At 46.3% G+C, this 26,938-nt stretch overlaps 1 protein-coding gene across 6 annotated transcripts in view; it reads left to right on the top strand.

The window, feature by feature from the left end:
• LOC140895043 (interferon-stimulated gene 20 kDa protein) overlaps positions 1–26,938 on the top strand; it is an 88,955-nt gene that overhangs the window by 16,500 nt on the left and 45,517 nt on the right. The window contains exon 4 of one of the 6 annotated variants that reach the window (XR_012154051.1): positions 22,955–23,311. The exons of 2 other annotated variants lie outside the window; for them this stretch is intronic. The gene's annotated coding sequence lies outside the window, so the exon portion shown is untranslated. Of the gene's footprint in view, positions 1–3,963; positions 4,576–6,368; positions 6,771–22,954; positions 23,312–26,938 lie in introns of those variants that run through there. 3 more of the 6 variants (XR_012154050.1, XR_012154049.1, XM_078854669.1) reach the window with 3 other exon arrangements.

Here is a 26,938-nt window from a genome sequence, read left to right as displayed (position 1 = left end):
TCCAGGTCCACCCCAAATTCTTTTTGGGGATGCTGATGCATTCCCTGAGGTCCAGTTCAATGAACCCTATATCGTCCGGCACAAAAATCAGCTGTTCATAGACTCCAATCTTTTGCTCTGGCTACTCTTTTTGGAGTCTCTGCTGTGGCTGCTCAGTAGCACTCACTGGGAAAGAAAGGCTGGTAGCAATGGGATGATAATGGAACGGCACAACCTAGTTCTCAGCAGTGGCTGGTGAAGTGCACAGAGCAAAAGAAGCAGCTCCTTTTCCAGTTTGCAGCGAAATCTCTTTAAATTCATAGCCCCAATATGCATTTTTTCATTGTGGGTCTTTGAGTTGGTGCAGAGATCTACAATACAGACCTGCCTGCAAGTCATGGGACCAGCAGTGCAAGTAGGGCAGTACCCTCCAGTATGCAATACCTGCAAGAAATTTCTAGCCGGTACAGGATACTGGAAAGACAGGGGCCAGCACCCCCACAGGAGCACACGGCTGGGGGGCGGGTCTGCGCTCTGTTCCTTAAAGGAGCAGAAAGTGGCTAGGGAGGGCATTCATTCTTTATGGCTTTACCAGCACACTACATATGCTAACAAACTTTAAAAAAGGCTTTGTTTAAGTTTGTTAGCATATGTATTGTGTTGTTTTACGTTGGTCAGGAGTCCTCAAGAGGGGAGGGGTGAGGGGGACAGAAGGTGTTTTAATAAAACAATGGTTTTTATTCTGTTTCTCCCCATTGGTCTGAATTATCCATGGCATTCATGCTGCATCACATCAAGTCCAGGTCATTAGAGGAATGCCTCTGCTTGCACTGACCAGAGAATGTTTGGATTCTGATGTGAGCCCAGTTCTGTGTAAACACAGAATTATTCTTTGCAGCCAAACTAGTCTAACATGCATTTTGTTGACTGGAACTGGAGCAGCAAAACAAACTAAAAAAAATGCCTCATTTTCCAGCTTTTGGGGTGAGAGAACTATAAGTGAAGATTACGATGCTGGACACTGACGGCCTTAAACCAACTGCCTTAGGAATCTGCCAAGAATTTTGCTGAAAATATGTTCTTCATCTTAGCAATGGAACTAAGATTTATCACACATTTGCCCACCTTTATTGGAATGAAGCTCCTTCTGATCTGACAGCTCAGGCATTGTCAGTTTCATCCAGAACAATTTACAAACTTGGAACCTAATCCTGTAAATCCTTAATCATTTGATCAATCTCATTGAAGATAATGGGACTGTTTGCATGACTATTGACCACTTTTATGGACTAGTAAGAGTTTCAGGAGTCTGTTCCTATAAAGGAAATTGAATCCCCCATTGAAATGCAATGTTTGGGTACAATACTATAAAGCAGTTTGGGATACAGTTCTACTTAAAATTTGTCTTTTAATAAGTCATACATATGCTGAAATGGCTCCTCACCCAACTCCCACATTCCATATAAAAAGAAAAGGAGTACTTGTGGCACCTTAGAGACTAACCAATTTATTTGAGCATGAAGTGAGCTGTAGCTCACGAAAGCTCATGCTCAAATAAATTGGTTAGTCTCTAAGGTGCCACAAGTCCTCCTTTTCTTTTTGCGAATACAGACTAACATGGCTGTTACTCTGAAACCATTCCATATAAACAGACTGAATACTACATATTTGGGGGGGAAGTGATTAGTTAAGCATGTTGATGTTTGTATATACAAAGGGGGGTGTCAGAGGAGATTGGGAGAGTGTGGGGGCCCTGGGATGGGGGTGGGGTGGAGTCACACGGAAGGTCATGTGGGGTGGTTACATGCCCACCCCTTATGTCTGTCCCATGAGTGCAGTACCAGGAAGAAATGATTTCTACTTGCACCACTGCATGGGACTAATACATATTCTCTCATGTTGCCATTTCAGATGCCATAGTGACAGTAAAATAGCTGCTATTAACAGGTTCTGACCAGGTGTTAGACTTCAGGGCTTTGTGGGGTGGTGCAGAGCTATGCTGCCAACTCATGCTGGCAGTTAGATCAGATGAGGCTCATTAACACCAAGAAAGGAGTATAAACAGCTGAAAGTCTCTCTGCTTGGAGGAGGGTCAGGAGATCTAGAAAGGGAGGGAAACCTAGAAGCTGTTAGTGCAGACCAAAGCCTATCTTTGTAAGTGCAATCCTATCTTGGGGCTTTAGTGTGTATGTTAAGAATAAAGTCAAAATTCAGGAAGGGATGGATTTGAACCATAGCCAGTGTGTATTTGTGATGCAATATTCACAGATATTGTTTTATTAGTAGCAAATCATCACGCTATGAAACGTCAGTTGGTCCCGCCACAGAAATCATCCTGTTCAGTCTCAAATGAGGCTGAATGGTTAACTCCCTTCTGAAGGTATTGTTATTTATATGTGAAAACAGAGGCACGTATTTGAAAAGAAGAGAGATCTGGGGTGCTATACATATTGGTTTCCAGTTTTGATTAAAGGTCAGGTATTGTTGGCATCCTCAAGGTCTGAGTTTGGGATCTGATCAGGGATTGGAATGAATTAAGATTCTGGTGAAGGACGTCATGATGTGGGGGACAGATAGGGCCTTTGTTAGGACTAGGATTTCTCATCTAAGAATCTTTACTTCAGTCCTTTTCAGAAATCTCCAAAACCCAAAGAGAGCCTCAACCCTCTTAGTTTGAGACAGACCAATCTGTTGTTGTGTGACACCTTTCACCTTGTTTCCTTCTTTGTAAAGTTCTCTCTCCATTTAACCTGGTCCCATTCCTCTCCTCTGGGACACAGGTTTGTCCTCCCAGTGTGGTGTCCCTTTACTATTATTTGTATTGTGGCTCCACCTAAAGGCCAGATGCAGGATTTGGGCTCCACTGTGCAAGCAGGTAGATATGACCCCTATCCTCAAGAGTCCAATCCAGCAGAAGAAAGGCTCTGCCTGACTTCTCAGCCATGCTGTTTGTGAGGCCTGAATGGAACAGGAAGAACAAGTGCTTTCCAATTCCAGACTAGTAACACTGATCCCACTCCTGCTTTGCATTGGAAAGCTTCTGTTTCAGGTCTGCTTCACCAGCTCCCTCGTGTGCAGAGAGCAGGCACTGTGCCCCATGTATAACTTTTCATTTATTTGGTATCGGAACAACTTTTCTTCTGATGACTAATACTTTTTTTGTACTCTTCCTGATGCCTTTTACTAACAGCCTGCTGGATCTAGATCTCTGTGCCTTCTTGTGTGCAATGAGTGGCCTAATGTGGCAGATTATGGAGATGCTATGAGCAAGGGGCAATGGATTACCTACTGCATTGTGGATTTCAAGCCACTAGGCATACCCTTGAGTGCCATGCTGCTACAGAAAAATGTCAGCCTCTCTCTTTGTAAGGGCCACACTTGTAGAGAAGAAAATGCTTCCATTTCTGAACCTTAAACTAACTTCCCCCTCCAAGGCTAGCACTAGGCTTCAGAAATAGCAAAAGCCACAAGGTCTACAGAGTGTTGCTGAACATTAAACATGACTTACATGTTGTTTCAGAGAAAATACGGCTTTCTGGGGATTTGCTCAGAAAATGGTTAGTACAGATACTGTTGAGCAGTTAAGATCACTTCAGCCTTAAAAACTATTTCTTACCAATCGTCAGACCTATTCCCTCTCAAGGACTGAATTCTCAGAACACACTTGGCTTGTTAATTAAATGTTAACTCAGTGTGCATACAACAGCCTCATGCATGCTTAGGCTGCTAGACCATTAGGTTATCCAGCAGCTTCAATGCATTCTGCCATTCTCAGCTGTCAAACCATTTGTTGTCCATACAATCTACAACTTGCCTTATGAAAGCTTCCTTCAGAATGGTATTTTATGCCACTTAAATATAAAAGGCAGTATTAATTCAGTTAGGTTAAACACTCTAAAAGCTATCCTTTAAAGATTCCTATGTAGGATGTAACCAGTCAGTTCTGCAATGAGAAATCTAAGTCCTGCATTTTTTTTTCTTTAGAAAGGATCTATCAGCACAGTGTTTCTAACGCAAAGCATCCTGCCTTACATTCAAGTACCTTGAACTTCAGCCTGGAGAGGGAGTGGAAGCTCCATTGCTTGAGTAACTGGACAAGGAATGTAAGGAACAATCCAGCCCTAGGTTTTGGGGTGGGCAGACACTAGCTGGTTTCAAAGGTCTCAACTATCTCTAATGTCTAAGATTTTTTACCATGCCAAAAAATCCCAAAACAACCTTAATTCAGTAGTTACTTACCTCCCAAGTCTGTGGGGAGATTTAATTGATGTTTGGAAAGTATTTTGAGGTCTTTGGGTGGAAGGTGCCATGTATGATCTTTAATAAAGTATTATTCAGAAATATGAACTTCACTTCAGCTCTGAGTGAAAATGTTCTCAGTGCAGGCAAACACTAGGATGACTTATGTTGTCCCCAAATTCACAAAAAGTTAGGGGCCACATTTTGCTCACATTGACACTTCTGCAACCTCATTGACTTCAGCAGGATGGTAATGGTGTAATTGAAGCAGATATTGGCCCGTTGTCCATTTGCTTTAAATTTTTCACTTTTTTTTTATGTATTCCTTTATGTGTCTGAGTCAGATTACGTCCTTTTGGGGCCAGGACCTTGTTTTGATTTGTGATTTGTAAAACACTATGTAGCTTTATAGCACTATTTAACTTGGCAATACGCTTTCCTTTTCCTCATAGTGAAACATCACAAAATCCCATTTTAACTGGTGCCCAAAGCTCTTTTCACAGCTGAAAATGGCAAAATTGTATTGTTACCTGTACTTCGCTTGTGGCTAAGGACCCCACAAAGGGATCAGGGCCCTATTGTGCTAGATGCTGTACAAGCCCTTACTGAGAGCTGTAGACAATTTAAAAGGTTGCATGAGATCTTTCTAAATGATCCTGACTCTTGCAGCAATCCATGTTGCAGGGCATAACACTTCACAGAGCCAAAGGAGCAAGGCAATGGGACTTGCCATCAGCATATGTTCCATCCATCAAGATAACATTAGTGAGCTCAACATATGGCTGCGCATTGAGACCATTTGGAAACTGAGGCTAATGCAGCACGTAGCTACCCACTTGTTAATCAGTGCATCACTTTGAGAGTAATTTACACCCATTCTCAGGTAACTACACTGGCTACTTAATAGCAGAGCTATTGACCTATAAAACATGGTATGGAATGGGAGCTGCCTAACTGAGAGGCCATCGCACTCTCTCATACCATGCTCCCACAACTGGAACACTTTCTGTATATGAGAGAATAATATATTCTGTGTATACAACAGGGCTCTCGGTAAGGCATTTTCTGGGAGGTGTCCTTGACTTTGGAATTGGTTCCCCTGCCTGTTCTGCCAGAGCACAGATGGTTAATCATCCAAACATCCCACCTTCGCTTTCATTTGGGGAAGTGGGTTGATGGACATTGTTGTTAAAGGGGTTAGTTTGTTAAGATGATTTCCAGGCCACCTATTAACGATGCCGAGAGGGTGACAATGTTTTAACTTTTGCATGGAATTGTTTTAAAGGGCCCAGAGCTTGAGATGGGCACTTAAATCGTCACAATCAATATCTAGTTACGTATTTTTACCAGACCCAGGTAGTGTCTGAACATCTAGTATGCTGAGCCCTGTGGGGTTGCATCTCTGCACTGAGTTGCCAGGGGGAATCTGCAAGTGTTTCAGAGATAGCGCCTTCACCCCCTCCTCCTATCACACCCCTCTACATACCCAATCTGTTCTAACCTCTTCAAGTAAACAATAAACCTTTCCACATACTGTGCCCATTTGCTGACTTTGAAAGGGTAGAGCAGGGAAGGAGGGCAGCAAGCAGATTTGAATATGTCTATAGCTGAGGCAAGTTATTCTCCTGCAACAAGGAAAAAAAATAGGACCAGGTGTGTGTAAAGAGGTTATAAAAAGGATAAGCAGCTGCATTTTAATCCCTGTTTTCGGAACTAAGGCTAATTGGTGTATTCCTTAACTCTGAATGGAACCCAGCCTCTTCTCTCCTTCAGAGAGCTTCTTCCTATTGACAGTCAGATGCAAAACATCACTTGTTTGGGATTTGCTCTAAGCAAGGGAGCAGCTAAGCTTTTTCCATCCTAGGAGCTGCTGCTAGTTCTCAGTGGAGAGAGTGAGAATAAATGAAGGTGCTATGATGAAAGAGATTTGCTGAGGCACAGAGGATTTTGCAAATCCGGTAGCACCTTTGGGCAGCCCTGCAATGCTTCTTCCTTAGCAAGGCTGGCACCGGTGCTAACTGCTGTAGATTTACACTGATTCCACCCCCCACCCCCATGTGGGAGGCACTAGGAAGGCAGTTTAGTAGCACCAGGATGGATGATGTGTGCACTGACATTTGCAGTCTGTTGCCATGGTCGCTCAGGGACTCTTGTTTTGAAGTCGGATTTTTCTCCCTACCTCCTTTCAGGTGACGTCATGGATGTCCACGGTGGTGACAGGCCACCTGTGGGTTGATCAAGGGTTTAAAGAGACAGTCCTGTAACAGGAGCCCCGGCTATTGTCTCTGCACCTGATAAAAAGATGGGGCCCAGCAGCCCCGGCCCCACCCTCCGTCCAAGCCTGCTGCTGTCAGGACGGAGGAGGCAGGTGGTCCAGGTGGCAGGACACGGCGCAGCCTGGCCAGCCCCAGCCCCCCCCCCCCCCCCCCCAGCGAGCACAACTACAACAAGAAGCAGCGTTGGGTGAAAGCCTCCCTCCTTCCGGTGGAGACCGAGGCGCGGAAAGAAGCCTCCAGACCGGCTGTCCGTCCGCCCCAGGGAGATGGCCAGAGGTAAGGCTTCATTTCAGACTGCCCCCCCCGCCCCCTCCTCCCAGGGCTGGGGAAAGTTTGCCCGGGAGCCCCTGTGCCCCCAGCCCCGGGAGGCTCGCAGGGTCTTGTGGCGCTGGCGTGAGTGCGTGTGTCTAGATTTGCAACCGGCGAAGGGGGCGGCTGCCCTCCCAGCTCCACGGTCGCGGTTCTTTTCTCAGCCTGCCCCGGTCCCATCCCGCTGGGCCTCGGCCCCCGGCTTTAGGGGAGCGGCCAACACGCGTGTGCGGGTGGCTGCAGCCTGAGCGAAGGCGCTCGGGGAAGTAGGAGGGGAACGGAGAGAGACTCTGGCGCTAGTCCTCCCGAGAGCAGTGCCCGACCCCGCCGGCTGCCACGGACCCTGCAAACCCGCCTCGGGAGCAATCGGGGCGAGGCAGCTCTGGCGGGTTCCTAGCAGCCCTTCCCCGAGCCAGGACTTCCCTGTCCCAGAGCAAATCTTGGCAGCGGGGGACGCTGCTAGCTGCATCCGCTTCTTCACCTGCTCTCCTTCTCCCTCCACGCCTGCCTCTCCTTCCCTTCTAGCTACTGTGTTCCTCCCTCTCTCGCACTTCCATGTCCCCCACTCCCTCCATCGGGCTGAGCGTCCACGCATACAACCAGTCTGGTCTTGTAAAGACCCCACCCCGTGAAACTGCCCCGGGACTCTGCAGCTGCTAGCTTCCCCCTTGTTAACCAAGAACCTAAATAGCTCCCCTTTCCCTGCGACAAGCGGTTCCGCCCGCCTTTCATTTCGCTTTCCAGTCCCGGCTTCCCTTCCCGTCCCGGGGATCGGTGCAATTAATGACATCCTAGCATCCTCTCCTGGAAAATGGCAATTACCCTTTTGCGGGACTTGTTGAATGCTAATAATTTAATTCAGCAAACTCTTGATTGTATTATTGGGCTTTAATCTAATATCTCCGAGGATCTCTCTCTCTCCCTTAGCTTCCCCCTCCCCCTTACAAGAGGAGAAAACGCTTTGCTTTGACTTCTCTTTAGTGCAAATCGAATTGGAGAACAACTGCGGGCTGTGATTTAACAAAGGGGCTTCATTGTGTGTCACTGCCACCCTCAATTACTCCGCTGCTGTTTATTAAATGGTAGCAGCCAGCGGAACTCATGCCCAATGGCTTGATGTTTGCTCTTCTCCATCATCAATGCGTCCAATCCTCCTCTGTTGAGCATCGCCCAGCAAAAAGCATGTCTTTTTCCCAAGGGTCCCCCATCACAAGGGAGCTATTTCCCAGCAAAGAGGTAGATTGGGGACGGTGGGGGAACAGGCGAGAGACAGTTCAGGATGGAGGGTTGGCTGCAGTTTGGATGGTGGGTAGGAGGTTAGAAGCACTTCCCTGGCTGAGGTTCTGGCTCTTCCCAATTCTTCTGTCTTCAGTGACCCAGTCTAGCCACCGTTTTTCTCCAATCTCTCCCAGCCTCTCTTGATGGGGGGAGGATGGGATGTCCTAGCTGATGAACTTTTCATGTGCTGGGTCATGTGTCCTGTAATATCCTGGGGTTTAATAATTGAAAGGCTGGATTTGGCTGCCTTTGTGCTGCGTGGTGAATGGTAACCAGAGATTTGTCAGGTGGGCGATGTCATCAGAACCCTGAGAAGTAAATGCCCCCGGTTTCCATAACTCCGGCGGGCAGATGTGTGAGGGGTCCGGTAACACCTGAAACGTGGCCCCAGAGGGAGGCTGCAGTACGATTTCAGCACCAGCAAAGTGGACAGCATTTCCCCAGACCATACCTATTCAGCGTCCTAGCAGCACCACAACCGCGGACAGCTCCCTGCTGATCTCTCTGGTTGACGCCTTCACAGACAGTGTCCTTGTCCTTGCAGTCTGCAGGACTCTGGAGGGGGGCTCCAGCCACGTCTGCCTAGCTCTCTCTTGCGTTCATATTTAGATCTTTGAAAATACCCTTCATTCTGCTGCCTCTCCAGCCCCAACACGAGCTAGGGGCAGGTCGAAGCTCATGTGGGTGTCAAGAGGCAGCAGACGCTCCAGTGGTGGGTATAAACGGGTGTGTAGCAGGGACTGTTTTTAAATTGAGTCAAACTAGGGTTCCCAAATTCAGAGGGGCCCAAAATGCAGCCGTATGCCTGGCCAAAGCCAGAGAGCTTGGTGTTTTCTCACCTGTACTTGGCAGCGAGCTGGGCTTGGGGCATGGCCCCGGCATGTTGCCAGATGGCTTGGAAAGTCTCTGGCAGCTTCAGTGCAAATGGGGAAGACGCTGCTGCTGCCTGCTGGAAGCAAAGCTACCAGGCGCCAGTGCTAAGTGCGGAGCAGAAATGGTGTGTGTGGGGGGGGGTGAGGGGGGTGTGCCCTGTCCAGGTATCCTCTACTCATGAGACGCCCAGGGTACATGTGGCAGGAAACATGATGATCACCTCAGGAAGGGCAGAAGGCTGCACAAAGCCAAGGGGGTGAGGTGGCAGATGCAGCTTTCTCCGGGTTTGCAGTCCTCCTGCCCTACCATCCATGATTCTTCCATCTCTGGGGGGAAGGAAGAAGCCAGGCTCCAGTGCAGGTAAGTGCCTTGCGTTAATTCTTGCCAAGGATTGAAATGTCACTCTTGGACTGGATGAGGGGGGATGGGATCTGAGGCTTGGGAGAGGCTAAGAGAAGACGAGGAAGGAGCTGTGGATTGTGTGTTTCCCCGCCATATGGAACTGCCTTCCTGACTGTATAAATGTGACTGTTTTAAAAACTCTTCAATTCACTTCCCCCAGGCTACCTTGTGCTCAGGTTTGAACATCAGTGAACCAGATCTTCCACGGGTGTAAATGAGTGTAGGTCCCTCCAACTCAAAGAAGCTGCACTGGTATACACGAGCTGAGGATCTGGCCCTCAGTGTCTGTCTGGATTGGTGGAGGGCACTGGGTCAGCCCCCTGGGACTAGCTCAGTCTGCTTGTGGACGGAATTCCTTTCCTACCCAGATCACAAAGGGTGGATGCTATTCATAGATGAGCTACTAGATACTCTGTCAAACATCCCATCCCCAATATACAGATTTTTTCCCCTAAAGCAACAGAGCAAATATCTCAGCTCCCTGGAGTGTGTCCCTTGTCAGAGAAAGTAAACATCTCTACTTCGTCTCCTGCCCCACTTCAGTATTCATCTGCAGACAAATCTGTTGGTGGAATTTACTTACACTGATGTTGGGGTGTTGTCACCTAGGTGACAAGTAATGATGTCTGAAATTGTCCAGGGTGCTGAGGGTTTGGGCTGGTCCCTCCTTTTTTTTGACGTAGCAGAAAAGCAAATAAAGTCATAAAATGGAAATCTCCCACTGGGTGGGAATCTGAGGCTGCTGCTTTCCTGGGTTTGCACATCTGCTTCTCCCACTTGCAGCAGCAGCACGGGGAGCTGAAGTGTTTTGGCACACATTGGGTTAAAATCTCCCAACAATCAACGCCAGGGGGCTTATCCCTGGGTGGATTTTTTGTTTGTTTGTTTGGGGGTTAGGGTAAGGGGAGACGTGATGGGGTGACTCCAGCCAGTGATGCAGCAGCACCTTACTGATTACAAGGTTCAAATGGCCTCTGTGGCTGCATTACTCCAGCTTGAATTTAGAGCTGAGAAGGGCAATGAGGTCAATCTAAGAAGCACCAACAACTGCACACTCTTCTATATAAAGATTAGATATTTGAGCATCCACATTGCTCACAAAGGAGCTAAAAATAATCCCCACTGAAAGCAATAATAAGGAAGCCCCAGAAAGCCTGCTTGCTCTTCCCCAATGATATCAAGGGAGCTTGCTATTGGAAGCCTATACAGTGATGGATGAAGCCTTTGAATCCAATGGTGAAATTAACTGAGCCATCCTTCCCAACTGACACTTTGGAAGACACTTATCACCTGTGCAATAGCCTAACCATTATGCTACTCAGAGAGAACTGAGATAGTAGTGACCGATGAGCAAAAAGGAAATCCAAGAGGCCACCTGAGCATTACCTGCTGGTGCAGCAGAAAGGTGTGCAGGAGTGTTGGGCAGTAGACAGTAGGGTGTGAGTGTTTAGGAACCCACTGAAAGACCAAGAACACCCTCCCTGGGGAAATTTGAGGGTTAAATCCTTTGGAGGAGGTAAAAATTCTAGGAGAGTGATTGTATGTTGCTGTTAGCTACAATTGTAACAAAATGCCTGTATGCCAAGAATCAGGAATACTAGATAATGTGCTGGTGCTACTGTCATCCAGCTTGAATCAGTTGCTTGTCAAATGGTAAGCCCTCTGTGGAGTCCTGATGAGGACTGGACTAATCACCTATGAGATCTTCCTTCCTGGGCTAGTTCAGAGCAGGCAGTTCTTGCTGACTTTCCTCTTCAAGGAATGATGAGAGTGAGACTAGCCATAATTTACTAGCTAACATGTTGATTCATCTTATTCATGTACATGTTGTTAGTGCATTCTAACGCCGTTATATGATCTAAGACTGAACTAATAAAACATGAGTGTATCCACAGTTGCCAGAGGGTTTGTTGGTCCAGCTTGTTGAGGAAGCTGTTGTTGTTCTTGAGATGGCTCCTTTTTGGGTAACTCACCCTATGGAAGATTAGCAAGGTGACCTGTGGAAGGTCTTAACTGTGTTTGCAATCTCTGCTGCACAAAACAGCAGAGAATACAGCTCTGATACCATGGCAAGATAATGCCCCATCAGATTCTCATTGACAATTATAGCGGGTGCTAGATTGGATTGTGGAGATCCATGAATGTAATAACCACTTGGCTGGAGGATTGCTAGAACCTGACCTAACTCTTTCTTTGTCACTAACAGTGTAGTAGAAGTGGTTTGGGAAATGTAATTAACTGCCTGTGGTTAGTACTAGTTATCTACAGTTGTGGGCATACAATTATTACAGTCATGCCCATAATGTGCCAGGTCTGTACTGACATGGAAAGGCACAGTTATTGGCTTTGAGCTTACATTCTGAAGAGACAAAGAGGGAGGGATACAACATACAAGGAAGATAGCTGAAGTAGTGATTGTCCATGTCTTGATAATCCAAAGGGGTTTTGTTTGTATTTCTTAAATATTAGATACCTAAATATTTATATTTTTATCACTTTAAAAAAAATCCTAGGAAATTCCATACAAAACCCTACATTAAGAGCATTACAGCTGCAGTTAGTATATGCAGTTCAGAAATGTCAGAGCTATGGCTGCTTGTGCATCCTGTAGCTCTGTCCCCACACATTTATTTTATTTAAAATAAGTATTTTCATTTCTAGAGAGGAAAAATTGTAAAAGTTGGTTGACAGATAGCAATTGCACATTTTGCATCCTTCCTCATAACAATAGAACCGACGTGATCTAAAATAATTTAATATTCATTATCATTATCATTCATGGGGCCTCAGTTCAGGATAATACTTAACCTCAAAGATAAATATATACTTAGGTGCTGTCCTAAAGAGTAATCAGGACTTAATTTTGCACCTAGTGAATGAGGTAGGGATCTTGTGGAAACAATAGTATGCAGTCATGGAATTATAGTAATGTATTGAAAAGCTAATGCACAAGGGGACAGAGTTAAGGTTATGTGAGTAACTCTAGACTTCTGATTGCTTCACTATTTGATCATAACACTGGATATAATTCTTGCATACAGTATATGATATCTGCCCCTACATGGTCTGTATGATTCATGTGTAAGAATGAAAACCCTCATTCTGTCTGAATGTGGATCTAATGGAGAGGGACAAGAGATCTCAACTTTTGTGCCCCTGCATGATATGGTCTGGATTTCATGGCATTTGCAAGGGGATTTTTGAAACTGATGCCACCGGGAGCTAATGACCCATCTTTGTGTCTTCAGTAGGCAGATCAGCTTGTGTGTGTGCAGCATGCACAGTCTCTTCTGGAATAATATGCAGTCTCTTTAAAATCCACCCTATTAACTCTGTTAATTCTATTGTTTTCTCTCATCAGCCCCCCTTCACCCACAAGAGAGAGCAGCACAGAGCCCACTAATTACACTAACAATGGGCGTTCTGCAATGTGTCTTTCTGTTTGTCAGTTTCATTATTTTCTGACAAAGCCAACAGTTTCAGGGGGGCTGTTCTCCCTTCTCAGGCAGCATGGGATACAGCGGTAAACACCAGGAATCCTCTGGCTCTAGGAAGCAGCTGGAGAGGAAAGCTTTCTGCTTACTCCCCCTCACTAATATTGGCGCAGGGATATTTAGCTCAGATCTGAACTGAAGATTTCCTGGTTTGACCCTAAAAATCTACATGTCCCTAGTCATCTGGTTAGGAGGCTTTTCCCAAGCCTACAACAGATGACCAGTTTGGTCCTTCTGCAAACTAATGCTCCCCAAATCCACTCTGGCATTGTGTACACACTAGAAATCCTGACCATCAGCTTACCACCCCCATTCACGGGACAGGAAGGAGAGGGGAGTGGTACCACTCAATTTCAGACAAAGAGTGCCCCAAACCCAGTCCACGCCTATCCATGTTGCTGGCATCTTTGTGCAATAGCCCGATTCCATGATCATACATGTGTGATGTCTTAGCCCCCGATCTATTTGGGTTCTTTCCTTGTCCTGGGGGTAAGCTTAGTTTACTGGAATCAGGATTGTCCCACATATTTTAGGAGCTGTAGCAGCCTCCCTCTGATTAGCAAGGACCTCTTGCATTAACTGATGGAGATGACCATAGGTGCTAGAGCTTCCTCTGACTGTGCTCACTACCCAGGAAGAAGCACAGCTGAACTGCTAACCTGGCAATCTAAAGATGTCTCCAAATACCAACTACAAAGACCGCAAATACGGGCTAAAACATGAAATGGCACGGAATTTTTTTAAGGGTCCATATGGAAATTGGAGCTAAAGAGGGGATGTCCTCTAGTTCACTTCATTCCTCTCCTTTCCCCTTCTCTGCTGCTCCTTTCCATCTCCCCCGTTCCAAATGTACCATCTGGCCACACTCATACATGTTAAACAAATGTTTGCCTCTGTTATCAGTGTGTGCTTTGCCTTTCCCCCTCCAGACAGATGGAGGCTGGAGGTGCACGGAGCCCAAGCCTGCAGCATTCATGTGTGTGAATGATAAAATTGAATTATTTATGACCATGTGAATAAGGGTGACTGCTGCTGAGGCCAAACGGAAAGGGCTCCATTACGTGGCAAACACCTGTTGCTATGGAGAACTTGGCTCCCTCTCCCCCTTCCCCTCACTGGCTCCAGGCATAATTACCTCTTCACACCAGGCTGGATTTCTGATTATTGCTGGGGGGTGCTCACCCTCTGCTCTCTGGCTGTCTTACTCTCACTTTTTTCATTCCGAGTGTGGCTGATCCTTACAGTAGCTGTGTTTTGGCTAGCCAGTAGGGGAGCAGGGTGAAGAACTGGGAAGGCTAGAGCGGTTCTCTCTGTCTAGGTATTTCTATAGCCCCCAGCACTGCAGCATCTGAGCACCTCACACACACATCAATAGATGTACTTTTCAAACACCTCTGGGAGGCAGGGAACTGTTGTGATCTCCATTGTCCAGAGGGGGACCTGGGATGCAGAGAGACTGTGAATTTCCCAAGGTCACATAGGGACTTTGTGGCTGAGCCAGAACTTAAATCCAGCTCTCCCAAGTCTCTGTCTGTTGCCTAAACCACACAATCACCGTCCTTCTCTGGCTAGACTGCCCAAGTGCCCCTCTGAGAGGAGCTGCAAGAAAGGGTCCAGGCAGTTCTGCAAAGAATGAAACAGAGTGCAGGATTCAAACCAGACAGTCACCTACTCTAATGCAGCATCACCTTCCTCCTAGGCCACATGATGAACCCCTCCTAAGTGACTGGGGCTATGTCTCTGAGAGTGGGCAGTGCTCTGCATAAACCCTGCTTCCCCCAGGGTGGATGGGAGCTCAGACTCAGTCCCTGCACTCACAATAAGGACTTGGGGCTTTTTTCCTGTTGCCTGCTGAGGGTGCTGTTAAGATCTAGCTGTGTTGAGCATACACCCCATTTCTTCCCTCCCTCCTGCTTCCCTCCCCTCCTTCCACCAAGGCTGCATTCCTTGCCTTAGGGCTTGTCTACGCTTAAAATGCTACAGTTACAGAGCTGCACCACTGTGTGCTTCCATGTAGACACTACCTATATGGACAGGAGGGGTTTTCCCATCAGGCTAGGTAATCCAACTCCCTGAGAGGTGGTAGGTAGGTCAACAGTTGAATTCTTCTGTCGACCTAGTGCTATCTGCGTGGGGATTTAGGTCAGTGTAACTATGCTGCACAGGGGTGTGGGCTTTTCACACCCCTGACCAATGTAGTTTTGCTGACCTAACTTTCTAGGGTAGACCAGGCCTTAGCTAAACAATGAAAGTAGCCCAGCTTGGGCTGTGTGCAGCTTCTAGGCCACCCATAAATATAAACAATTACCCATTCTAACTCCATTCAGAACTTCAGTGGGATTGTGCGTGATGGGGAAATAATCTGCATGCTCCTTATCCATCCCACGAGCCAATGGGGCCTGTGAATGAGATTGGACTTGTTCCCCACCCCCTCAATGTGGAATATTTGAGAGGCTGTCAGAGCTGGACCCTCCAGCTGCTCAGAATGCCTTTGGTGTCCTGGGTTCTCCTCCCCTTCACAAGGGTGTGTGAAGGCTACTTCCCTCAGACTTGAGAACACAAGTCTAGCTCCAGCCTTTGCCTTCCTTGGGCCTTTCTGCTCCTTGGCTCTGTAGCTGACTCATGTTGTCAGTTGTAGCATGTTCTGTCGCTTGTGCACACACACCACTGCACACGCCCCCGCCTGCCCTCTCAGACTCTGTCACTCTTCTCCACCCACCCGCTGTGAGGCTTGCTTGCTGCAGTGCCTTGACAGCTGCTATTGGGAAGATCCACTCTTCCATAGGAGGGAGGAGAGGAAATTAGAGCAGGGACTGAACCTTTGATTGGGGAGTGGGTGGCCTGCCCTCCCATATTAAGTCTTCATGGGCCAGTCCATGGGAGTCCCACTGAAGTCAAGGAAACTGTGGGCAGGGATCAGAGGCCAGAATCTGCCTCCTGAAGCCTGAACTGTGACAGAGTTTAGTGCACACCTTGCATTAACTCTATACACATTGCACATCCACACCTGAATATCTCCCGTGTTCCCCTCCAAAAATCTACATGCCCCATTCTTCTGGGAAGGAGGTTTTCCCTCAGCCCTACAACTGATCGCTAGTTTGGTCCTTTAAGTAAACTGATGCTGTCCCGTCATCTCAATGATTCTGCTGTTCCAGAGCCAGATCTGCTACTGGGACTCTCACATTGGTGTAAACTGACATCTGAGAAGTAGATTCACCAAACTGAAAGGATGAGAAACTTCATACATAGGATTAGGCTTCTTTCTCCTCCCCATCCCCCACCCAAAATGATACAATGATCGGGTGTCCTGGACATTGTGACATGACCCCCACCTCCACAAAGCAGGACTTTCTGAGGTTTAACCAGGCAGGGTGCTCCCCACATTCTCTTGGCAGGAATTAGTGCTACCCTCCCCTAGGGATCTGATCCATTTCAAAGTGGCCTGCATTGCGGCCTGCTCCTAGTTATGCAGTGATATGTTGCATTCTAGAGTTTATTGATGATCCTTTACAACATTAATGCTCAGAGGAGAGAAATCTGGAGATGGTCCTTGACAGTTGCGAATGGAGTCTCGAAAGAACATGGCTGACTTGCTCATGCAATAAAAAAGAAAGATCCCCACTGAATATTAAAGCAACTCTGTAAGAATGGCATTGTGGGCTTCTCTCATGTCTGGTTTCTCATTGATCCCATATCACATTGGCTCTCATGAAAAGTAAAAGAAAGATTTTTCTAACTGCTGGTGCACACGCCCAGCCTGGGTGCTGATAGACAAGCTGGGCTCCTTCTGGATCTCGCATCATCCTCCCCAGTAATAAAGAGTCTGGTGGATTGCAGAGAGTGTAACTGAGAGCAGAACTGGAACTAAGTGAACAGTTGTATTAATGATGCTCGAGGTCGGACCAAATCCAGCTCCCTCTCCCAGAAATGAGTGGGCTTTGCAAGGCTGAGAGGAATAAAAAGCCATTCAGTGCTTATTTTAGTCACTGCAGTGAGCAGCTATGACTCCGTTACACCCAAGCAGCAGATTTGTTGAGTAAGAAGGTGCCATTTTTACAGTCTCTTTTCAGACTAGAGCCACATTTTAAGCCAGCTGCTTTTCTCCTTCACTGCTGGACTATTAATGGGTACAAGCAACATTCCTTGCATTACTGGGTTTTACCCTCAGGTCCGTCCTCTGGCCTATTGTCCCATTTTTGAGGCTTCAGTAGAGTGAGAGGAGAACAGCCATTTGCTGGACTAGACTGTGCCATAACTCCCAGCAAAACCATGTCAGGACAGCAGGGCTTAATTCCTGCAGCCCAGAGGACCCAAGAAATCTGACCATCCTTGGGACAACTGCCAGGGCTAGGGAATTGGCTCAGGAGCCGTTTGGGTGTGGGTGGACCCATTGCCTACCATTTTCCCAATCCCCTTTTGGACTTGCTTCTCCTTGCAACTTAATGTGAAGGGAGGCATGACGGAGATGGGGGGGACGGGACAGTTATTGTTTTGGGGGAAGCCTTGTGGGTTGGCTTTGCTCCCCCTCCTCCAACCTCTGTCCTGTAAGTAAATTTTCTTATTGGACTGGAGAGGAGTCCCCTCCCCTCCCCCAGGCAAGGCCCTCGAGGGTGCTAGAGGTGACCTCCTCCCTGCAGGGCAGCAGCAGTGCTCTGGACACATGGTCAGGAAGGGAAGCACCTGGCCCCTGGGAGAACAAATCTGTGTCTGTCTAGTTAACACAACCCCTGAGGTAAAATAGAGAGCTAATTGTTACCATAGTTACATGAAGTGGCCTTTCCAAAGAAGCCACGTCATCGCTGCTGTCACAAGGTTAAGGCGGTGGGGTGGGGGGGGGAAGTGTTTTCTTTGGAAAAACCATGGCAACAGCTATTTCTAAGGGAACAGCTGTGCGTGTCAAGGCCGTGGGGAAGGGGCTGGGTTTTTCAATGCTCTAGATGCTTTCAAAGCAAAAGCAACAGGTACAATGGTCCTTCGCTGTACCCCTCCCCTCCAGCGCACACTGCTCCATGCCAGCCTCTTCTTCCTGATGTGAGAACTTGCAAGAGAAACAGTTGTGGCACTTAGTGCAGTGAGGCTGTTATGGGATAGACTGTCACTGTGGGCTGCAGCACAGCATGGGCCTAGTGAAGCTGTGGGAGGCAGAGGCCAACCCTGACCCTGCAGCAACAACTGACCTCCAGTAACAGAAAACCAGCCCAGTGCAAGACAGTGCAAGGGGCTGGCGCAGCAAATCTAGTCATGGGGGCAGGGAAGAGAGATGATTTTAAACTCCTAATTCCTAGGGCTGAGATTGGCTGGAAGCAGTATGGAAGCTCGGCATTCAGCCCCTTAAAAAGGGAGCCCACACTGCCAACTCTAGCCCCCACAGGAACAGTGCTAATGGAGGCTGTGGCATATAGCAGATGGAAGGGCATTGGCCTTTCATCTACAGTGGTGAGTGTCAGCTTGGGAAAGGCTAGGCCTGCAACTGCAGGGGACACGGCTGGGTGAAGGCTATAGCAAGTGACAGTCAAACAATCAGTCACAGAAAAGACTGAGTTGGCTTTGGGATTCCCAACCCCATATGTTCATTCTCCAGGAAAGTTCTTATGAGCAAATGCTAGTCAACAAAGCTGTGTGCAGAAAGGGAAGTGAACACTAGTTCGACTGTATTTGCACCAGAAGCCTTTGTGAAGATTGTGGGTGGGCCGGCCCCCACTCAGAGAGCAGGGAAGTGACACACTGCAAATACCCCAGGCACCAATCATGGAAGATACAGTTAAGAGCAAACAACAGGCTGACCTGAGTTATCTCAAACCATTATGCAAATACATGCAGCGAACACAGTCATCCAAATCAAAGCCTGAACAAACAGAGAAAGGGGCAATATGTGCTGAATAAATTATTTGCTGTGACTAATGCACCGAGTCCTTGCAGGGGGTACCACATGTCAGGACTGAAGTGCAGGGAGCAAGAGGAGGACCGGAACAGTAGGGTGCATTGTGGGTCAAGATTGAGGACCATCAGCAGAGCTGCCTGGGAGCCCAGGACTGGAATGATGGGGGGCTGCAGGTCAGGACCACAGAGTTCTTTAGGGCCCAGGACTCAGGTGTGCTAGCAGAACTCGTGTGGAGGTAAGAGGGGTGGAATCTTGTCCAGTCTCTCTCTGTCCTTCATTTCTGCAACTGGCTAAATTGATCCAGAGAGGAGAAGATGGCATGGGGAAAACTTCTCCCTTGCTGCTATTTCAAGAAGAAATGTTTAATCTCTAAGATTAAAATGATCTCTCCTTGCAAGACAGACTCTTAATTAAGACATTTCCCTGAAGGAAGCCAAGATGGAGAGCCTGACTTCTCGGTGTTCCAGAGCATTCTGCTGTTCATTTCCCCTTCAGTTACTGCCTGAATTAGTCATCTGGAGATGGGCTTAGGCTGCTTGCTCTCAAGAGAGACCCCTCTGCACAAGTGTCATCTTCTCACAGAAACTAGGGCTGTATTTGGAATCCACTCAAATTAGGCCACACAAACCCCACCCAGGATAACCTTTGATAATTCTAATAGTCAGTGCTCCTCACTCTGTACCTTGAAGCCCAAGGCTAGAGCACAGAGCCACAGGCTGATGAGGGGAGCTCTCTATTTAGTACATATGGTTTCCTCTGTGCTCAGTCCCCCCTCCGGACTTCAGGCAGATCACCAATTGTTGCAGGGACTTAGGGAGAAGGGCCTATTGGTGGTGAGCAGCTCTTCCACACAGGAGCTGGGGTCAGGATCAGAGGGGTGAAGTCACAATGACAACCGAATACAAATACCACTCCCGGAGTGGCTGGAGCTGGGCAGAGCCATGCTTGGGGTTGTGTTTCTAGAAGGGATGTCAGGAAATCGACCTCTGACTTCTCGCAGAACATCAGCTCTGCCTGAGATGGGGTGGTAACCTGCTGTCGCCCTCCTTGCTGTTAGTAGCAAGATCCTGAGCAAACACAAACTTCTTGAATTGTTCTTTACTTCTGTTTTCTACTGGTTTATTTTTGCCACAGGGATCCACTTATGGGACCAAAGTAACATGAGGTATGGTGTTTTCCCCAGCTCATGTATGTTATTTCAGTTCCATTAATGGCTCCCTTATACATTAAAGGCTGTGAGAAACAATACTAGAAGCTGTGTATATGCCTAGTAGTAACCAGTTGTTGATAGCTAATGTTGATGCTATTTTAAAATCCAAGGGTTGCGGGTTCTAATCCCAAGAGAGGCACATCCTCCCCGTTCCATATAGCTGTCAGTTAAATCTTCAGGTACTGCTGATCCCTGTTCTTGTACCATGCTCCACCTGTGTTATTTCTCTCCATGGGAAATCTTCAGCTCAGGTGTTGCTGCATCTTATGTGGAGTTTCTGGTTATTACTCAGTTTCTCCACTGATCTGGTGACCAAGGTGAAACTACTTGCCTGAGGATCTCACACGCGGAGTTAGACTAGAATGCAGAAACCTCCTGTCTCTCAGTCCAGGGCTCTAAGACTTTGTCCATGTGATAGGCCTCCCCTGTTGGAGGAAGCCACACCCATTTGTGATTTTAATTCACAAGACTACAGCCTCTCTTTGGTAATTGTATTTTTGTCATATAGCACGTAGCATCTCCCCACCCCACCTCACCCCAATAATGCTGAGCTGTAATTCCACACCTGCTCCCTAGTGAATTTCAGGAGAGGGAAGTGAGAAATATGACTTAGGACTTTTTGCTGCCAGGAGTAACCCACTCCAGCCTGCAGCACATTTCATTTTTTAACATCAGCCCTCTGTTTTTGTCACTGAGGCTAACTTGGTTCTCAAGAAGCCTGCGTTTGTCACTCAGGAGCATAGCAATGTCTGAGAACACACAAGTAGCTTCCAAAGCTGATGCACTGGAACTGATTTAGATTGCACTCACATTAGTGTTAGCAGCTGAGACCAATGGGGTACAAATTCCTTCAATTCACCCCACCTTAAAACATACATAAAGCAGTGTGGCTCAGGGAAAAGGACAAGGCCACGTCTCATCAAAAGTATCATTAGCCTTAACCCTCAGCCTGAAACCCCATCTGAAAACCCTCTGTCTCTTAATGGGGGCAAGCCTGAAATGCCTCCTGTCCTCAGCTATGGTGGGCAAAGGTTTGATTTTCCTCCCTTTCATAAACCGAGGGCAGGCGTGATGGAGGGGCACACTCTGCCCTAGCAGCTGCAGCCTCCTTTTTCTGCTTCCCTTTCTCTTTTTTGTTTCAAACTTGCCCACTTCAGACTGTGCTTTGAACCAGGCTGGCTTGGCCAGAAGAGAATCCAGCTTCAGAAACCCTGCCCGGGGAGCAGTTCTGCTAGATGCAGATGTGCTAGTTAGTGGGGGGGCCGTGAACCTATATAGAGAGTTTTGGAGCTGATAAGTGTGAACTGGAGCCGTGTCTGTGCTATGACTGTATCGTAGCTGATACTGGGAATTGTCCTCTCCAGGGCGAAAAGCATGAGTCTCTAAAGCTAAAGTGTGTTAAAGAGCTGGGCTTTGTAGTTGGGGGCTGGAATAGACTTGTCCTGTGTGGATCTGTTGCAGAGGGAAGAGAATGTGTAACCCACTGAACAGCCACTTTTACTCCACGCTTTCCGGTTGCTACCAGCAATACAGCTCCACTGCCAGTAACTGTAGAGGGAGTGCTTGGCCATCCATCCATGAATGTTTTAATCACTGAGTCACCTAAGCCTGCTCAGAGCAGCTCCAGATGACATAGTGGTTAAAATGGCAGTGGTTGGTGGCATCTTGTCTATATTTATAAGACTCCCACCACTGCTACTACTAGTGAAGTTATACTGGGGTAAGAAGGGAAGGAAGTTTTAGGGAGAAAAGCCTTGCACAGAAAAGGCCCTAGAGTTGCTTTTCTTTAGGCAGGTCAAAAACCCACTCTTGCTTTGTGTGTAGACTTCCCGTGTATAGCGTATAGTCACTTACAACCAAATTTCCCATGTGGCCACTGACTTTGGGTGCCCAATTTGAGGTGCTGGGGCCTGACTCTCAGAGCTACTGATATCAAGAGGTGCAGTGGGTGCTGAGCAACTCTGAAAATTAGGCCCAAATTGTCTCAAATTGAGCACTCAAAAAGTGAGATCCTTAAAGTCAGAGGACCCTTTTGAAAATGGTTTTGTCATGCCTGCCACTTTCTGCTCACTCTCCCTTGCATGATGTAGTCACAATTTACAATACAATTAGCAGAAGCCCTGTGTGTTTCTCCTGAAGTCAGGATACAGGACTGTTCCTGCCCTCCACTTCCTATAAGCGTGCATGATGCTGTAGGGAAAGAACAAAGACATAGCATCTCCCCTGGGGAGCTGACAGCCTAGGTTTGAGATGACATGGTGCAGGGAGAGATGACAACAGGAAAAGGAGGAGAATCAGAAAAGCCAGCCTCTGCAGTAGAGCTGGGCACATTTTTGGGGGTTGTTTTTTGGGGGGCAAAAAATGCAAATTCGGTGACACCAAATGTTTTGTAAATTTCATGTCAATTTTGCTAAATTGTTTTGGCTGAACCCTTTCCACCCCTCAAAAAAACCCCTCTTTTCAAAAATGTCAAAACTGAACCTGTTTGACTTTTTTCAGAAATTTAACATTCAAGGTGTTTGGTTTGAAATGCCTTCTTATTTTTAAAAAATCAAAAATGTTTTAGAATGGCCAAACTCAAAACAAAATGTTTCTTTCAACCCCAAATGTGTATGTTTTAATTTTTTTGTTTTTTTTACTTTTGGATTCACTGAAAATTTCAAAACAATTTTGTTTTCAGTTTGACCCAAAATAGTTCTGCCCCCCATCACAATTGTCTGAACTGCCAGCAAACCAGAAAATCCATTATGTGCCCAGCGCTGTTATGAAGTTGCCTGTTTTTATACTGGTTGCTGGATCCAACTCTCTTATGTTGTTCTTAGCTTAGAATGCAGATGTTTGGCAGGGGAATCATTGCTGGGGAGAATGCAGGAAGAAGTGGGTTTGAGGAGGGCATGTGAAATCTCTCCAGTTACTAACTGAGAATGCTAGCTGCTCTCAAGACAGAGAGAGAGAGAGGGATCTTGCAAGCAGGTTGTACGAATTCATTGAACATGACTTATGACACCTGCAGAGAGCACTGGAAACAGACTCCCATTGCTAAAGGAAGAGGCTGGATGGCTGACTGATTTGAGAGCTGATGCATGGCTGAACAGCTGACTGGAGACCGGATGGAGAGATGGAAAGACGGCTGGGAGAAGATATCATAAGGCAATTTTAACTGCTGGTGTCTGTCTCTGCCTGGATGACCTGGAAAACAAGCTCTCCCTGTAGCACAATGCATCTATTTTGGCTGTGGCCCGCACCTGTTTGTTCATATTGCACTGAACCCCTCTGTCTTTGGGTACATCTTCATTGCAGCTGGAGGCGAAATTTCCAGCTTGGGTAGATGTACATGTGCTAGTAGTATAGGCAGGCCAGCACAAGCAGTGGGAGGGGTTAGCTGCTCAAGTACAATCCCATCTAAGTTATTGGATGGCTCGCCCATCCCGCTGCCTGCACTGCCACAGCTACACTGCTATTTTTAGTGCACTAGCTCCATCAAAGCTAGAGCAGGTATGGCTACCCGATTTGGAAATTACACCTCAAGCTGCAGTGTAGACATACCCTTTGACTAGAGAGCTTAGATTACACACAAGTACAACGTTAATGAAGGCTAACCTTCCAGCTACTAACCAGCTAGTGAGGTTGGGTTGGAAAGGATGGGAAGGGATAGGGTTATATTGGCCGTTGTGGTAGGTTAGGGTGTGGGGCTGTGAGGTAGGGTACAAAGAAAGTAAGCTATGAAATACAGAAGCAGATGTAGATTAGGGTTCTTACTAATTGTACATCCTCTTTATTTGATTACACTTGTCAGGTTAGGAACTTCCCTTTTCACAGCTATTGCATAGGAATGGACCATCCTGAGTTTAATCTCTTTCATATAAACTAGTGTAGAATGAGACAAGAGCTTAGTTTATAATTCTCATTGAGAAGCTGATTCAGATTTCACCACCTCTCCTTTTGTTTGCAAATGGTCTGTGAGCAACCTAGTTTTCTCAGATGTATTCATTATTTCAGATGATCTGCTGAACAACTGAAATGTGTAGTTCTAAGTCTGTAGATTCTGTGCCAGCTGTTCATAGTGAGTGTTCAGAATCTGAGCTGTGTTGCGTGGTTCCAACAGGACATGCTTGGTCATATGGTTTGTTTCTGTTCCTTGATTGGATTAATGAGATTCATGGAGCCAGGTTTCCTGTGAGAACATTTGTGATCACAAATTCAAAACTCACTTCCCACAACCATTCTCCAATATATGCTTAAAATTGCCTCTTCTTGCTGATAACCTCATTCATTTATCATGAGCACAGGAATTGCCATACCAAGGGTCCATCTAGCCTAGCAGCTGGTCTAACAGTTGCCAGCCCATCTGCTTCAGAGGAAGATGCAAGAAACCCCACAGTGGACAAATATGGAATAACATGGCTTCCTAACCCCATTAGATAGTGCCTGGCTTATGCATCGAAGCATGAGGGTCTGTATCTCTACTTTTCTAATCCTGTCTAATGTAACTGAGAATGTTCTCATTAGCCACATAATTGTCTAGCAAACACAAAACAGGCCCTGACACAGTCAAAGTAAATTGGTTTAAAAATCTGAACGGACATTTTCAGATTTTGTTTTTCCTTCTGTGTTCACCCAGCTCCATGCAGGTCAATTAAATGTTACATTTCCCTTTAAAAAACATCGTTAAGAGACCATCACATGAAATATCCACAGTGTGAATCCAGGCTGACACTCTGGGCTGTAAGAGGGAAGCTTGGATTGCCCACCTCCCTCCGAGCAATGGAGAGTGGGCACTTCCGAGGGTATACACGTGGCCATTTTCCCTCACGTGCAGACGCACTGCAGCATTTTCCCAGTCAGATGTTTAACTATCCAAATCTACAAGTGAAAGAGCCTGTTAGCTTCAAGGGGCCCCCGTCCACTTCTCACAGCAGATCACAGAGCTGGGCTAATCAAGTCAGCAGTAACAAATCTAATTAACCTGCAGTATAATGTCTAATTTGTGCAAAGTCGTTGTGGTTATTCAGCTATAAACTCCATCCTGGATTCTAATTACAGTGAGTGGCACTGTGACATTCATTGTTAGCATCCTGGTTGTGTCCAGCCACCTTTTCCTCACTCCCCAGGTGCCCTCAATTTCACACAGAGGGCTTCAGTGACTACCTGCAGCTGGTGCTATCATGGCTGTTGAGATGCTATGATTGCTCCAACCTTTGAAACATACAGTAGTCACATCCTCTGATTCCATGGCTACTCTGCCATTAAAGCCAGTTCTCATGTGCTCCAGGACCCGCAATGTCAGTTTGTTGTTTCAGCCCATTCATGCAATACCTGGTGGGAGGAGCCTCTGAGGTTTTTGAATTTCCATCAGAGGTGTTGGAACTATTTCTTAAAGCTTTTTGTTTAACTTCTTTGCTCTTGCCAACACTTGGAAGCTTTTCATTCAGACTGTTCCCAGGAGTGGCCTCCCTGTGACATCCCATAGCTCAGCCCAGTTGAGAGCAAGGCTCATTATTTAAATAATTTCAAAAACTATCCTCATGAGACACATTGTTCCCCCAAGAGCCTTTAAAAATTGCAAGTCAAATCTGAATGAGCAAACTGGAAAGGAACACAACTCTGCTGAGTCAAGTGTAAAAGTAGAATTAGGCAGGCCACAAAAGAATTTGAAGAGCAACTAGCAAAAGACAAAAACTAACAGCAATTTTTTTTAAAATGCATCAGAAGCAGAAAGCCTGCCAAACAATCAGTAGGGCCACTGGATGATCAAGGTGCTGAAGCAGCAGTCAGTCAAGACAAGGCAGTTGTGGAGAAGCTAAATACATTTTCTGCATGGATCTTCACTGCCAAGGATGTGAGAAGATTCCCACACCTGACTGATTCTTTTTAGGTGGCAAATTTGAGGAACTGTCCAAGAGAGAAGTGTCAGTAGAGGAGGTTTTGGAACAAATTGATAATTTAAACAGCAATAAGTCACCCTAGAGTTCTGAAGGAACTCAAATATGAAATAGAATTACTAACTGTAGCATGTAACCTATTGTTTAAATCAGCTTCTCTATCAGATGACTGGAGGATAGCTAATGTAAAACCATTTTTTTAAAAAAATGGCTCCAGAAGTGATTTTTGCAATTGCAGGTTGATAAGCCTAACTTCAGTACGAGGCAAATTGATTGAAACTATAGTAAAGAACAGAATTTTTTGACACATAGATGAACACGATATGTTGGTGGAGAGTCAACACGTATTTTGTAAAAGGAAATCATGCCTCACCAATCTATTAGAATTCTTTGAGAGGGTCAACAAACAAGTAGACAAGGGTGATCCAGTGGATATAGTGTACTTTGACTTTCAGAAAGCCTTTGACAACGTCCTCACCAAAGACTCTTCAGCAAAATAAGCAGTCATAGGATAAGAGAGAGGATTGTCTCATGGCTCAGTAAGTGTTTAAAAGATAGGAAGCAAAGGATGGGAATAAATGGTCCATTTTCACAGTGGAGAGAGCTAAATAGCAGGGTCTCCCAAGGATCTGTAGTGGGACCAGTGCTGTGCAACATATTCACAAATATTTACAGTGGCAAAGTTTGCAGAAGATGCAAAATTACTCAAGATAGTTAAGTACAAAGCTGACTGTGAAGAGTTACAAAGAGATCTCACAAAACTGGGTGACTGGGCAACAAAATGGCAGATGAAATCCAATAAATGCAAAATAATACACATTGGAAAACATAATCCCAACTATACATAAAAAGGATGGTGTCTAAATTAGCTGTAAATTAGCAGTCAAAAAAGCTAACCGAATGTTAGGAACCATTAGGAAAGGGCTAGATAATAAAACAGAAAGTATCATAATGTCAATCTATAAATCCAGAGTACTCCCACACCTTGAATACTGCATGCAGTTCTGGTCATCCCGTCTCAAAAAAGATATATTAGAACTGGAAAAAGTACAGAGAAGGGAAACAAAAATGATTAGGGCTATGGAGCAGCTTCCATATGAGGACAGATTAAAAAG

Source organism: Lepidochelys kempii, chromosome 10, assembly GCF_965140285.1.
Source record: "Lepidochelys kempii isolate rLepKem1 chromosome 10, rLepKem1.hap1, whole genome shotgun sequence".
NCBI classification, from domain to species: Eukaryota; Metazoa; Chordata; order Testudines; family Cheloniidae; genus Lepidochelys; species Lepidochelys kempii.
This window is presented reverse-complemented; position numbering and strand designations above follow the sequence as displayed.